At 37.6% G+C, this 15,512-nt stretch overlaps 1 non-coding gene across 1 annotated transcript; it reads right to left on the bottom strand.

The window, feature by feature from the left end:
* Window positions 1–3,475: 3,475 nt before the first annotated feature.
* Window positions 3,476–3,582, bottom strand: LOC145641178 (small nucleolar RNA R71). The gene has a single exon (XR_014115241.1). It is a non-coding gene; the product is annotated as a small nucleolar RNA R71 (small nucleolar RNA).
* Window positions 3,583–15,512: the final 11,930 nt, after the last annotated feature.

The raw sequence follows: 15,512 nt of genomic DNA, 5'->3' as shown, positions 1-15,512 counted from the left end.
TACCTAAGCAAAACTGCTTTTTCACCAAACATCACGTGCAAGCTTGCAGTCCCTGAGTGCATGAATAGTGGTCTCATAATCCCTTTCACATATGCAAAGGTCAGAGTTATATTCTTTGATGCAATAGCTGATATTACAACGCGTAGGAAGCACATTTTGAAAGCCCTCCATGCAAAAATCTTGACCCGAGGAAGAGCTTGGATCTTCTAAATTCGTTTCCAAATGGTATGCGCATCAGTCGAAGGGGCCTCTTCATCTCGCTTCCAATATCCTCAAACAAAGCCTTATAAGCTGACTTTACAAAGTAAACAACACTCTTCTCCAAATCCCAACAGATGATGTCACTAGGCAGCCTAGAACTGAATAAAATACTCGCAATATGGTCACACTCAAAAGGCAAAAAAATATTGACGAAGCTTATCAAAGTCCCAGCACAGGCATCAACAAAGAAGTTATCCTCATATCATAATTTTCTCCACCACGAGGAGACACAACCAGATGGGAATGAGTATCAGGAATCCAAGGATCACCCCAAACCCGGATAGCTGCACCGCTACCAACTCTCCACCTTATACCCCTTCGAACCACCCACCTTGCTTCTGCTATACCCCTCCACATGTAGCTCGGGTTAGCACCAATATCGGACTCCATAAAAGAGAAGTTAGGATAGTATCGACCTTTTAGAACTTACTCCACAAGACTACTTGGCTTCAACAAAAGCCTTCACGCCTGCTTTTCTAACAACGCCCAATTGAACAGTTTGAAATCCCGAAAATCCAAACCAACCTCATTCAGTTTTGCAAAGCTTCTTCCAAGCTAGCCAGTGAATCTTTCTCTCACCTTGCTTTTGACCCCACCAAAATTGAGAGACCAAGGACCATAATTCATCACAAAAAGAAGATGGAAACTTAAACACATTCATCGCGTAGGTAGGGAGAGATTGGGCCACCGCATTTATCATAACCTCCCTACCTTAGAAAGCACCATCCCCTTGCAACCTTGGAGTTTCTTCCAAAGCTTCTCCTTTACACCCTTTGTTATTACCTTCTTAGACCTCCCAACAACAGTAGAAAATCCTAAATACCTATCATGGATATCCACGATACGAACCCCACTCATTGCGCTTCGCCTCCATCACACCCTTACTAAAAGAAATAGTTGTTTTGTCAATATTAATTTTTTGACCCGATGACAACTCATATGTATTAAGGACCTCCTGTATGACCTCTACATCACCCACAACTGCTCTAGAAAAAATAATACAGCCATATGCAAATAGTAAATGGCTAATTAATAGAGGGAGCCAAAGGAGCATTACGAACCCACCTAAGACTGCCACGTTTCTCTGCTTCCCTTAAAAGATACGAAAACACCTCAACGCACAATATAAATAAGTATGGAGAGATGGGTCTCCCTGTCTAATCCCTCTTGATATGTCCATTTTATATAGTGTTTTACCCCCGTCCCTTGGTCGTAATTAGTAGTGTTTTTGGCTCTTTAGAACCACTTTTATTACTAATTGGTGTTTTCTAGTGTTTTCGTAGATTTGGTTGACTTTTGTAGGGATTTGCCCTTTTGGAGCATTTTTCCGAGATATTATGGAGTATCTACGAGCATTGGAGGAGCACGACCAGTTTTTATAGCCCAGGGCCGGTTAGAGTCATCAAACCGGTGATTTAGGGCTTAGCATTTGAGATTCCGAGGCATTTGATCCGAGTATTCAAGACCCGAAAAGGAAATCCGGATTGGGCCAAAGAATAGGAGCCCAATCAAAGTCCAAAATGTGCCCAAGTGCCCAGGCCCAGCCGGGCGCGAGAGAAGATATTACTGAAGAAAATGAGGGCCCGATCGGGCGGCCCTTCGCCCGATCGGGCGCGAGATTTTTAGAGTTAATTCCGGCGATTTGTTTTTGTTTTAATTAGGAGTAATTGTCTTGAGATATAAATACAATTTTAATGCTTTTTCTTAGAACTTCTTCTCTTAGACTTTCTCTCTCTACTTAGCTTTAGATTAGTTTCTCTCTCTACAACTTTGTTCTTAATTCAACTCCTTAATTCTGATTACTTTGGTAGCAATTTCTTCTACTTTAATCTCATTTATTTTACTTTAATTATTTCATCATGTCTCCTTTAATTGCTTTGTTTAGTTTATATTTAATTATGTCTGAGTAGTTTCCTTTCTAGGGTTTATGGGAATCCATAAATAATATGAAGGGGTAATTTATTGTTGTTAATTATCAATGCTAGATTAATTTCCTATTGATTGATTTAATGCTCTGTGACTAGATTAGGTCTGATCTTTATGCATGAGTTTGACAATATTGATTCGAGATTCAAGAGATGAGAATTGATGTTTAGGTCTAGTTTCAATAGGAAAATTAATTTATAAATGGTTAAGTCGAGATTTAAGAGATGATATTTAATACCGGTAGATTAATTCTGTGATTGTAATACGTAGCAAAAGCCCTTTATGATCTGATTAATTGATGCATTGGTGATTGATTATTATGTTTTACCCTGGAATGTTATTTATTGGTGAACCTATGCCCTAGGTCTTTTATTCATTGATTTTCTCTATTCTTATTCTTCTCTACTTTTACTCTTAGTAGTTTAGTTTCCTTTCACCAATATATTATTTTGCTACTTAATAATTTAGATTGCTTTAATTAATTAGGAATAGAAAGACCAGTTTCCCTATGGATTCGACCCTACTTCCCTATCTTCATTAGTTAGAGGATTTAGGCATTACTTTTGATTGGGTGATACGACTTTAGCCTGTCAAAATTTTTGCACCGTTGCCGGGGAAACGGATTTATTTTTATTTCTGATTATTTTCTGTAGTCTAGGTTATTTCTTCTTGTCTCAGATAACGTTAGTTCTTTGAGGCAAGTCTCATATTTGCTTTTAGTTCTTTGTTTATGCCCAGGTGTTCCAGATCAGGTTATATCCCATTCGATCCTGAGATCGAACGATCCTTCCATAGACAAAAGAATCTTTACAGGCAAATCCTGGCGGGTTCTGGTGATAACAATACTCGCCGAGACCCTCCAACTGATTCTAGCGATTCAGAGGTATCTTCAGATCCAGAATCAGAGATGGCGGTACCTAAGAAGCTCAGTGATTATACGCAGCCAAATCTTACAGATTTTCCACACCTTACTCCCACTCCAGCTCTTGATGGGTACAATTCGAGATTAAACCCCAATTTATCACGATGATAGAAAGGAAGCAATTCAGTGGAGCTAAGGGTGAAGACCAAAATCTTCATATTGCAGACTATTGTCAGTATTGTAATACCATCAGGCAAGCTAGGGTCATACAGGACCAAATCAGGGAGATTCTCTTTCCTTTCTCTTTATGTGGAAAAGCCAAATTATGGTACAATGGATTGAATATAACTGCACTTGGTAAAACTGACTGGGAGACTCTTGTTTTAAAAATATTATAATAAATATTATCCTGTAGAGAGAACAGCTATACTAAGGAGTGCTATTTAGAACTTTGCCCAAGAGGCCGATGAAACTCTATTTAAGGCTTGGGAGAGGTTCAAGGATCTACAGAGAGAATTCCCCCACCATAATCTAGCACAATGGCAGTTGGTCCAAGCCTTTTACAATGGGATTGGAAATTCATCTAGAATAATATTGGATTCTGCAGCTAGTGGGAGGTTTATGAACCTTAATGTTGATGATGCAGGTCAAGTTACTGAAGATATGGCAATACATGATTCCCAATATGGGAATCCCAGAGGCTTTGCTAACAAAGGGAAACATAGTGTCGACTCTGTATCCTTTTTACAAGATCAATTAACCTCTATTTGCCAGAAATAAGATAATCTTAGTACTGCAAATGTAGCTAATGTTTCTGCAATTAATAATAATGTTAATGAGGCTTTCTGTGAAAATTGTGGAATTGTAGGTCATTGGGAGCAAGATTGCAGGAGTTCCATGGAGCAAGTCAATGCCTTTCAAGCTTATAGGCAGAATTACCCATACTCCAACACCTACAATCCTGGGTACCGGAATCATCCATATCTTTCCTACCGGAGCACCAATGTTCAAAATCCGCCACTCCCACAAGAATCACAGGCGCCACAACAAGCTCAGCAGAAATATTACCACCCCAATGCTGGCCAGAAAACCCAACCACAACAACCCTCCTCATCTTCCAACCCTGCTTTGGTAGAAATTAAAGCGATGTTGGCTAGTATACAGAAGCACATGGAGAGTAGAGATGCCCAAATTGATTCGATCATAGCACATAACAAAATTGTAGATAATCAAATTGCGCAGATTTCTGCTACTCTACAAGCCCGTCAATAGGGAGCCCTGCCAGCACAGCCAACCAAGCCTTTGGATCAAGCTTTTGCAATTACTCTAAGGAGTGGTTCACACTATGAAGGGCCCCCTATGCCCAGAGATGATGAATCTGTTTTAATGAATAATGCTAATCTTGATTCCATTAAACCTGAAAATGTAGCCAATAGCTCCGCAGGGCTAAAGAGTAGTACTACTACTTCTAATAATACATTGCAGGGTACGACTCCAGGGAAGGTAGCAGCTCCAGATAAGAGCAGTAATGCTCCAAAGCCAGTTATCAAACTTCCATTCCCCAATCGTCACTTAAAACAAATTTGGATAAGTAGTTTGGTAAGTTTCTGGAGATGGTTAAAGATTTGCAGATAACAGATCCCTTCACTGAATTAATTACACAAATTCCTGCATATGCAAAATTCATGAAGGAAATATTGATTAGAAAAAAGTCTATTAGTGAGGTAGAGACAGTAGCTTTCACTGCAGAATGTAGTGTCGTACTTCAAAATAAATCTCCACCTAAACTGAAAGATCCGGGTAGTTTTTCAATCCTTTGTCATATTGGCAACCTAATGATTGATAATTCATTATGTGATTTGGGTGCTAGCGTTAGTGTCATGCCATTGTCTGTGTGTTCCAAGCTAAATATGGGTAAATTAAAAGCTACTAATATTACTCTACCAATGGCCAACCGTTCTTTTAAATACCCCTTAGGTGTTTTAGAGGATGTTCCTGTTAGAGTAGGTAAATTTTATATACCTGTTGATTTTGTTATTCTTGATATGGCTGAGGATATGCAAACCCCAATTATTTTGGGTAGACCATTTTTTAATACTGCAGGAGCAATTATAGATGTGAAATGTGGCAAATTGACACTATCAGTAAGGGACGATAAAATTACTTTTAATCTCAATAATACCCCTAAAAGCCCCATGACAGAGGAGAAGTGTTTTAGTGTTAATGTGGTTCATAATTATTCTAACAAGCCCCAAGCTCTTGTAAAAGATCCCTTGGAGGCGGTATCTTGTGTTGCATCTTCTACAGATGAGATAGACAAATGGAAAAAGGAAGTTGATACTAGAAAGAGTCATCTACACTGTCGGTCTTGGCTTTGAAGATGAGAATGAGGAATTAAACAAACAAGCTATGGAAATCGAGCCTACAGTAAGTGTTCTGTCAGATCGAGTTGCAATTGCTTAATCTAGTGATAATTTGAAGCAACCATCGGTCGAAAAGGGGTCTCTAGTATGTAGTATTAAAGAACCCCCATTCTAAGTCAAGGAGGATCCACCAGATAAGGTGAATTGGCGTCCTAGAGGGTATGTCAAGAAGCCACGTCGTTGTCTAAACACCACTCGACCGGGTGAGAAACCACCCGACCAAGCGTAAGGCCAAGGGTCCTAGTTTTTAAACTTGGTAAGAAGGTCGTGCGAGTCCTAGATAAACCATCGCTTTGCGGGAGGCAACCCGTATTTTCTTGTTTTTTTAGACTAGTTTTTCTCTCTTTTTCATGTGAGAGGAGAGAGGAGGGAGTTTAATGAGTTTATTGAGTTTTTGTACAGGTTTAAGGAAAAGAGTTGGTTAAAATTTGAAGAAAAGAGGAAAAATACCCCCGTAGTAAAGTTGTCTCGGGCCCGACCAGGCGAAGTACCGCCCGATCGGGCGCGAGACTAAGGGTTCAAATTCATGAATTTTCACCCGACCGGGTGAAGGGCGCTCGACCGGGCGCGAGAATTGACGAAATACAGAGATTTTGATCGCCCGATCAGGCGAAGGGCGCCCAACCAGGCGCGAGAGTCGAAGAAAAATCGAGCGAGTTTTCGCCCGACCGGGCGCGAGAGGAGTTTAATTTCTGGAATTTAGATCGCCCGACTGTGCGCAGAAATCTCTACCCAAGTTTTTCTTCTTCTTCCTTCCTTCTTTTCTCATTTCTTTCTCTTTCCACCAATTTTTCTCTCTCTAAAACCTTAAACTCTCTAACTTCTCTCTAAGATCTCTTCTCCATTTCTCATCCAAATTCAATAATTTTTACATATTTGTAATCCTCTCTTCATCCTCTACATTCCCATACCAAATTCCCCAAATTCTAATCAGAAAAAAATCTTACCCATTTTTTAAAATATGGCATCAAAGAGGTCGAGGTCAATTCTAGGGAGGAGTTCTAGCTCAAGTCAACAATACGATCCGGAATTGCAACTTCCGCAATGGCCAACCATCAAAATTGCTACCCCGGAGCAAAGAGAACGGCTAGAGCAACTCTACGGGCGTGAGGTAATCCCTTCACGATGGTTACACCGCCCTACTCTTGAATCATATGGTTTGTTTGATTATGTGAAACGTTGTTTGAACGATATAGGGATGAGAAAATTTGTAGATATGCACTACCCTACTTATCGTGAATTAACATGTGAATTCATGTCTTCATTGTCTGTTGCGAATAGCAAAAATGGTCCAAAATTAATGTTTAGGTTAAATAATAGAAATATTGTTTTTACCTTTGTTGAATTTTGTAAGATTTTTTATTTAAATCCTGAATTACCCAACTAATGGCCTGAGAATTATAAAATGGAAGATATTTATCATGTTCTGACTGGTTTACCGGTGCCTAGCGCCCAACATGCTACTGCCAGACCCATCCATCACCCTGTACCTAAAATCTGGCAAAGATTTGCAAGTGTTTGTTTTTTGGGTAGGAATAAGCGGCACAATGCCCAAACTAATGAATTAGATGTAATTGGACACTATGTATTTGGGAACGGTAAGCTAAACATTGCTAGATACATCATCTTCCACCTCAGTAGACATGCCTCGGCTAGTGACCATCCTAGTACCCTGATTCGTCTAGGAGGCCTCATCACCAGAATAACAGTTAAGAAGGTCGGGTTTGTTGAGAGTGGACCTCACGGTCTCTCTAACTGTGGACTAGATACCTACATGACTGCTAGGTACCTAGAGGACTTGGGTTGGGTACGGTTGGATAGCCAGAGAGTCCCCCATTCGTGCATTAGGACAGGGACGGAACAACCATTGCCTATCTTTCCCCTGCCTAATCCCGAGTTGATCGCTTTTCCCCCTAGGCAAGAGTCTTACACGTATGACCTATTAGTTGCCCACGCTAGGAGGCAAGCACCACCAGTCCCACCACCCCAGTCTAAGCCCGAGGTAGTGCTTTCACCACCTCGTATGTCTCATGCAGCACCACCTCCTCCCCATAGCGACTCTAAGACAGTTTGGGATCTTCACAGTATAGGTCAAGTCATAGGACGTATAGAGCATTCACATGGCGACCTTAGGAGGATGGTAGGCTCCCTTGACCAGCGATTAGGGTACCTTGAGAGGAACCGGGGTAGAGCCCTGTATCTGATGTATGATGATTATGCTCGTCAGGGCAATATTCCCGACGATGCTATTTACGTTGTGTAGACACCCATTTGTGTCTCCCTAAAATCAAACCCAGTGATTAGTACCTTTCACATCGAATCTTAATCATATGAAGTGAAAGTGTGGAAAGTCTAGTGTTGCGGTTAGTTTTTAATTCTTTTCTTTCTCTCTGTTTTTGAAAACCTATTTTATGAAAATAGCCAATCCAGTTTAGTTTGGTCCATAGCAAGGGTACAATAATAGTGTAGTTGGATTGGGCTCGAAATGAGCTTTCCAACGATATATTATAAGCCCAATTCCGATGAATAATGAGGAAGTTATGGCCAAATTACTAAACTAGGCCCAGTTTGATCTTTATATGCGGCCCAATGATCTAGAGGAGGGCCTATTATGATTTATCATTCCTAATGCAATTATGATTGATTATAGTCTTCTAGAATCTTCTAGAAGGTTCTTTTGAATCCTAATTTGATTAGCATTGATAAATGAGTTTTAAGAGTTTTATTTAGAATAAAAGAAGTGTTTTTAAGGAAATTACAGCTTTACCCTCTTGTACGCTTAAATTTTATCAAAATAAGAAAACACGTGGAAAAGCTGATTGCAGCGTCTGGCGACAGGCCTAGCGTTTGGCGACAGGCGCGTGTTTGGCGCTGCAGTCGTGTTTTATTCTTTTCGAAACTCTGATTCGTTTTTTATCATATCTAGCTGATTTTCTCTATAAATAGCCTCCTAAAACCTCCATTTTCAATCATCAATTCTCATCATCAATTTCCACCAACAATCAACAACTATCAATTCTTCTCACCAACTCTCATCAAGAATCTCTTGATATCTTCTCTCTCTTTCTAAACTTGTTTTTCTCATACAAAATTCCGCATTCACAAGATCTAGACACACCTAGCCAAGTTCGAAGTTGCCTTCTCCTTAGACGTGAAAGGTTTGATTTCTGAGGGTTTGGTCCCAAATCTCTATTTCAACTATTTTATTTAATTCTTTGTTTTATTATTTTCCTTGAAATTACTAACGTGTGTATTTTGTTATTAGAAGAGGTACGAGGCATCCAAGTAAGTGCTTTAATTGTTTTCATTGTTATTATGATATAAAAATCATGTCTAGGTTGTTATTATGATTCCTAGTATCATATTAGGATGTTTTATGTTTTGAATGACAACAATGATTCCTAGTATTATGTTTAGAGAAAAGGTTATAATATCAAATATGACAATTGTGATTCCTGCGATGCTTCCTACTTTCTTTCCTAATATTCATGTTAGTATCATGTTAGGGCTAAATATTTGATCTTTATGTTTAGTGACATGCTAGGGTTTGTTATTAATCTTGTTAGTATCATGCCTAGGATCTTGGTATTATTATGCTTTAACATGGTTACTTTAATCATGATTATTATGATAATTATTATGTTGCTTGATGATTATATTTATTGTTATTGCTTGATCACGCCTTTTATGCATGTTTAAAGGGAATTGATACTTGTAATCACGCTTAATAAGATAATTAATAATCTTTTTTAGGGCTAATATGATTATAATTCAAGTGATCGCCAATAATAGTTTTATTTGTGCATTAATATTCAACCAACATAGATAAACAGGTTTAGGGTTAAACCTATTGATTGCATGTTAGTCAGAAAGCGCACATGAATACGATCAGAATAAAGTAGAGGCTTATTATTAGGGCAGGTTCAATCTCTTTAAGGTTAGATTTGTACCTTCATCCCCGAACTACCAGTCTTAATTCCAGCCCTATTGGAGTTAACGATATCCTGGATCGTTAAGGGGTGTAACCTTCATCCCGTGAACGGTTCACAAGTTCCTAAAACTTGTTGGCGACTCTTTTGCTCTAACTTCCTTCCCTTTGGACGCCACCATGCTTACGTGTATGATCATAGTGGTGTTCAAGTTTGGGGTAATGCTTGAAATATTCCCTACACCCTGATTGGTTTCATCCCCCACCCCAGGGATACGATAGAGATCCCACCGCCCGTGGTATTTATACTGACTATTCATCTTTCTACGGGTACGACCAGGACATACCTTTTGGGGGACCGGCTAGGGGTTTTCAGCATAACTATTTTGGTGGTAGCTCTTCTGGTGCAGGTGGTGCAGGTGGTAGCGGTGGAGGATTCGAATCCATGGATGAGGATGATGAGGATTAGCCAGCTGGGCTAGTTCCCGAGCCAATGAGAACATTGTCTGATTCTGGCTTGGGGGGAGATTTTTGGATTTGGTATATTTCTTTTTCTCTTTTCTTTTATTTTTGGTGTGTTTTCTTAGATTAGATTTATTGCTTTCTAGGTTAGTTTTATTGCTTTCTTATTTGAAAAATACAAAAAAAATTGAAAAATAAAAAAAATCCAAAAATACGTTCCAATGAATTGTAAATCATGCTTCCCTGTGCCCTATACTTGGATAATATTTTTTTGATTCTTGGTATATGATGACAAGCATTGTGGATTTGTTGATCATGATTTGAAGTTTGATTACTTAGATGTCCTAACATGCGTCAATTTTTCCCAACTGCTTGTGAATATAGTGCTTGACTAATTGATTTGGTTAGGAATTGTGTGATAGTTCCTGGTATGTCAATGAATTTAAGTATTGGTTTGCAACTATGAGTAATGTTTATATGACTCATTATTATGCACATTATGGAGGACGAAGGCATTTGTTCTTTTAGGTAGCCTTCAGATGATTTTAGATACATTTGTTCCCTTCTTGCTACCCATGTTGTTGCCTTGACTTTTTGTTGTTTATTAGCCACATTACAAGCCTATTTTTCCCCATTGGTTACTAGTCCCAAGCTTGGCTTGGGGGAGCTATTAGTGAGTGAGGTGAGGGAGTTTTTATTGTGCTTATTATTTGCACAATTTGGGTGGATTTTGAGAAGTTATTATGTTCTTGATCATAGTTTATTTTTTATGAGTTTGAAAAGTTGAATTTTCTTGAAAAAATAAAGTATGATGATTTGAAAAAAAAGAGAAGTTAAAAAAAAAGTGAACAATGAAAAAAAGTTCAAGTATTCTAAGTGAAGGTTGATCAAAAGAAAGAAGAATAAAATTGAGTTTCAATGAAAAAAAAAATCAAGTTTGAAGAGTTAAAGTTTGTTATTCGCTCAAGTGTTACATTATTGTATCTTTATGAGTGAAATTTGTAAGTGTTGGGATTGTTGTTTATGTTTGGAGTTGTATTTGGTGAACTTTTGTTAGAGTTGAGTATGTTGGAGATGATTGGTCATCATTTATTTTTTACCATGGTTTTATTAGGATTTTCTACCTTAAGCATTGCTTTTCTCTCACATTTTCCCAAATATTTCCTACCCTTTACCCTAGCTTTACATTACAAGCTTTAAAGACCTTCCGACCTTTGTGCATAGAATTGTATGAATGTGAAAGTGTTGTTTATCAATGCAAGTTATGATTTGACATATTTCGAGTCGACTAGTAGGTTGAGTGCTTGTCTATTTAAACACACGAGAGTTGTGAGTTTGGGAGGGAATTGTTCACATTAAAGGGGTTGGTTGGAGAGCGATCGAGTATATCTTTTACTCGCCACATAAATGAGAGTTGAGTGTGTGAGCACTAGTCTTGAATTCTATATGCTCTTGTGGTTTTCTCTATTTGACAATTGTTAGGGAGGAAGAGTAATTGGATGGATGAGATTGGTTGATATTGAAACATGTTTATTAGATTTGCCTTGAATTGTTTGTGCTTGATTTTTACTATTTGGGGTGAGGCATGTATTTATTTATTCATTGATGAGATCTTTGTTTAGGGACAAGCAAAGGTTTGGCTTGGGGGATTTTGATATGTCCATTTTATATTGTGTTTTACCCCCGTCCCTTGGTCATAATTAGTAGTGTTTTTGGCTCTTTAGATTCACTTTTATTACTAATTGGTGTTTTCTAGTGTTTTCATAGATTTGGTTGACTTTTGTAGGAATTTGCACTTTTGGAGGATTTTCCCGAGATATTATGGAGTATCTACGAGCATTGGAGGAGCACGACCAGTTTTTATAGCCGAGGGCCGGTTAGAGTCATCGAATCGGTGATTAAGGGCTTAGTATTTGGACCGAGTATTCAAGACCCGGAGAGGAAATCCGGATTGGGCCGAAGAATCAGAGCCCAACCGAAGTCCAAAACGTGCCCAAGTGCCCGGGCCCGACCGGCGCGAGAGAAGCTATTACTGAAGAAAAGGCGGGCCCGATCGGGCGCCAGATTTTTAAAGTTAATTCCGGCGATTTGTTTTTGTTTTAATTAGGAGTAATTGTTTTAAGATTTAAATACAATTTTAATGCTTTTGCTTAGAACTTCTTCTCTTAGAATTTCTCTCTCTAATTAGCTTTAGATTAGTTTCTCTCTCTACAACTTTGTTCTTAATTCAACTCCTTACTTCTGATTACTTTGGTAACGATTTCTTCTACTTTAATCTCATTTATTTTACTTTAATTCTTTCATCATGTCTCCTTTAATTGCTTTGTTTAGTTTATATTTAATTATGTCTGGGTAGTTTCCTTTCTAGGGTTTATAGGAATCCATAAATAATATGAAGGGGTAATTTATTATTGTTAATTATCAATGCTAGATTAATTTCCTATTGATTGATTTAATGCTCTGTGACTAGATTAGGCCTGATCTTTTATGCATGAGTTTGACAATATTGATTTGAGATTCAAGAGATGAGAATTAATATTTAGGTCTAGTTTCAATAAGCAGGTTAATTTATAAATGGTTAAGTCGAGATTCAAGAGATGAGATTTAATACCTGTAAATTAATTCTGCGATTGTAATACGTAGCGAAAGCCCTTTATGATCTGATTAATTGATGCATTGATGATTGATTATTATGTTTTATCTTGGAATGTTATTTATTGGTGAACATATGCCCTAAATCTTTTATTCATTGATTTTCTCTATTCTTATTCTTCTCTACTTTTACTCTTAGTAGTTTAGTTTCCTTTCACCAATATATTATTTTGCTACTTAATAATTTAGATTGCTTTAATTAATTAGGAATAGAAAGACCAGTTTCCCTGTGGATTCGACCCTACTTTCCTATCTGCATTAGTTAGAGGATTTAGGCATTACTTTTGATTGGGTGATACGACTTTAACATGTCACCCCTCCTGGGAGAAAACTCATCAATTGGCCGGCCATTAACAAGCACAAAAAAAGTAACTAATCTTACACAATCCATAACACTATTCTGCCACTTCTCATCAAAACCAAATTTTTCGAGCACATCATCCAAAAAATCCCACTCAATCCTATCATAAGCTTTTGACATATCTAACTTCATAGCCATGCAGCCACCCTTATTCGGAAAATTCTTCATAACTCAAAAGCCACCAAAATATTATTAGTAATCAGTCGACCAGAAGTAAAAGCACTTTGATTAACAGAAATAATCTTATCAAGAAAAATCTTCAAACGATTGGCCAGAACTTTCAAGACCAACTTATATACCACATTGCACGAAGAAATTGGCCGAAAATCAACCATACGATCCATCTTATCTTTTTTCGAAATAAGAGCAATATAAGTATGATTCATGAAATGGGGAATAGGAACACCCCGCAATATAGACAGCACAAAACTAGAAACCGATGGACAAACAATATGCCAATAAGATTGAAAAAATAAAGGACACATACCATCTGGTCCCGGGGCTTTAATTGGATGCATTTGGCTCAGAGCAAACTTCACTTCATCACTAGTATATTCAGCCTGCAAAGCCAAATTCATATATGTCGTGACTCTAGAGGCTTGCTCGATCAAAGAGGGATTAGAGGAGGTAAACAATTGTTGGAAGTAATCAACAGCAATACGTCCCATATCCTCATCACCTGACCGTACAATACCTTCATCATCAACTAATTTATGGATGGTGTTCCGTCGCTTTCTACTCGAAGCTCGTTGGTGAAAGTGTTGGGTATGACCCAAATTTTATAAGCTCGTTATTTCGGTGGAGTATTGTGCATATTCTAGAGGCTTCCAAAATCAAGCAAGTTCATTACTTGCTTTTGATTTCTCTAGAATAATATCCTACTTGAATGTTCTAGAGCATTATTGACATTGGAAGCTATTAGCTAGAATATAATACATGGTTGTACTATAGAGAGATAGTTCTATTGTAATATAAACCCTTAAAGGGATACTTGTACTCTCCTATTTTCAAATAGTGGAATAAAAGATCTTGTCGACGTTGTCGTTACATAAAATTGTGTGTTCATTTATATTAACTAGCCTTCTGTCCCGTGCAATGCACGGGTTGTTCATAGATAATTGTATTGAGAGATGAGTGATGAAATATCAATAAATTAGTATGGGTGTAATGTGTAACAAAAACCATGATTAAAGAAATTTATCTTTTTAGACTTTGATTCAAAATGAAGCTTTGTGAAAAAGAAGGTGAGGGGAACTAAAATTAAATAAGAAAAGAAAATGGTTGAATTGAAGAGGGGAGATGAAGATGAAGGGTTTAATGAAAGAGTGAAGAAAGATATTGTAATAAAAAAAAAATTAAACATATAAGATGACATGTGGCACATTGGCTTGGAAAAGAAGATGGAGAAGTGTAATAGGATGAGGACACATGTCTTTTTGGTTTGAGTTTTTAAATACTAAGTATAGATATAGATTGTCTTGTCAATTATCAATTCAATTTATATTTCTCAATCAAACACATCTTCACTTCTGTTGTGCACTCACCAACCCTAACGAAAAGAATTTTGTATTTTTATCTCCTTCCGATAGCCATAAAACACGCGACCTTTGCTTCTAAAAAGTTTCCTCATGTTGCACGCACGAGAACAACTATATATATCCTTGATCAGAGCCCTACGTTTCTCAAGTTGTGCAGCAGTAAGTCCTCCCTTATTCAATTTTTTTTCAGTTTTGCTCTTTTTTCTTTTTTTCAGGAAAAACAGTACCAAACTTTTGAACACTCCATTCTTTCAAATCTGAAGTACAGGAAGCAAGGTTTAACTCCAAGGTTGAACCACTACTCCATGCATTCCACTACTCCATGCATTCTCAACAACTCCAAGGTTGAACCACTACTCCATGCATTCTCAACAACCCCTTCACACCCCTCCTTTAGTTGCCAAATCAGCTCAAAACGAAAGGGCTTCTCACCCAACCTCTCAGATGCTCTAGACTCCAAAAGAAGCTTGATCGGGGCATGATCAGACCACTCTCTATCAAGGTGCATCAACATATATATATGACCAGGTTTTAATTAAAAAACTTTTTATTTATGTTTTTTGAAACAACAGACCTAATTTTTTATTCTCTAATTTTTTTTTTTTTCTAATTATAAAAATTCTTCATATCTATATGACATTATGACTAGGGGTGAGCAAAAATTCCGGGTACCCGAAATTGGAACCGGCAGGTCCGGAACTGGAATTGGACTCGGTGGTTCCAATTCCGGGTAATAAATTAAGGACATGTTTATAACCAATTCCAATTCCAATTCCCAACTTTTTGGAACTGGAACCGGTTGGGTACCCGGTTACCTAATATATGCTAAACTAAATAAATTTTAGATAATAAAAATATGTTAAATGTATCTAATTTGTAAATTAAAAATAGTATTATTAATACCTAACATATATTTAAATAGCTTAATGCATTTATAAATATAAGTATTAAACGCTAAAAATAAACCTAAATAAAATAAGAATTATAATTTGTATTATATTTTAACAAATACATACATAAGTTGGTGCCCGGAACCGGAACCCGGTGGTTCCAATACCAATTCCTAAATTTTAGGACCCGGTTCCAACCAATTTCAAGT

The sequence above is a fragment of the Chenopodium album genome, chromosome 7 (assembly GCF_948465745.1).
Source record: "Chenopodium album chromosome 7, dcCheAlbu1.1, whole genome shotgun sequence".
Taxonomy (NCBI): Eukaryota; Viridiplantae; Streptophyta; class Magnoliopsida; order Caryophyllales; family Amaranthaceae; genus Chenopodium; species Chenopodium album.
Note: the sequence above shows the minus strand (reverse complement) of the source record. Positions and strands in the feature narration are given on the sequence as shown.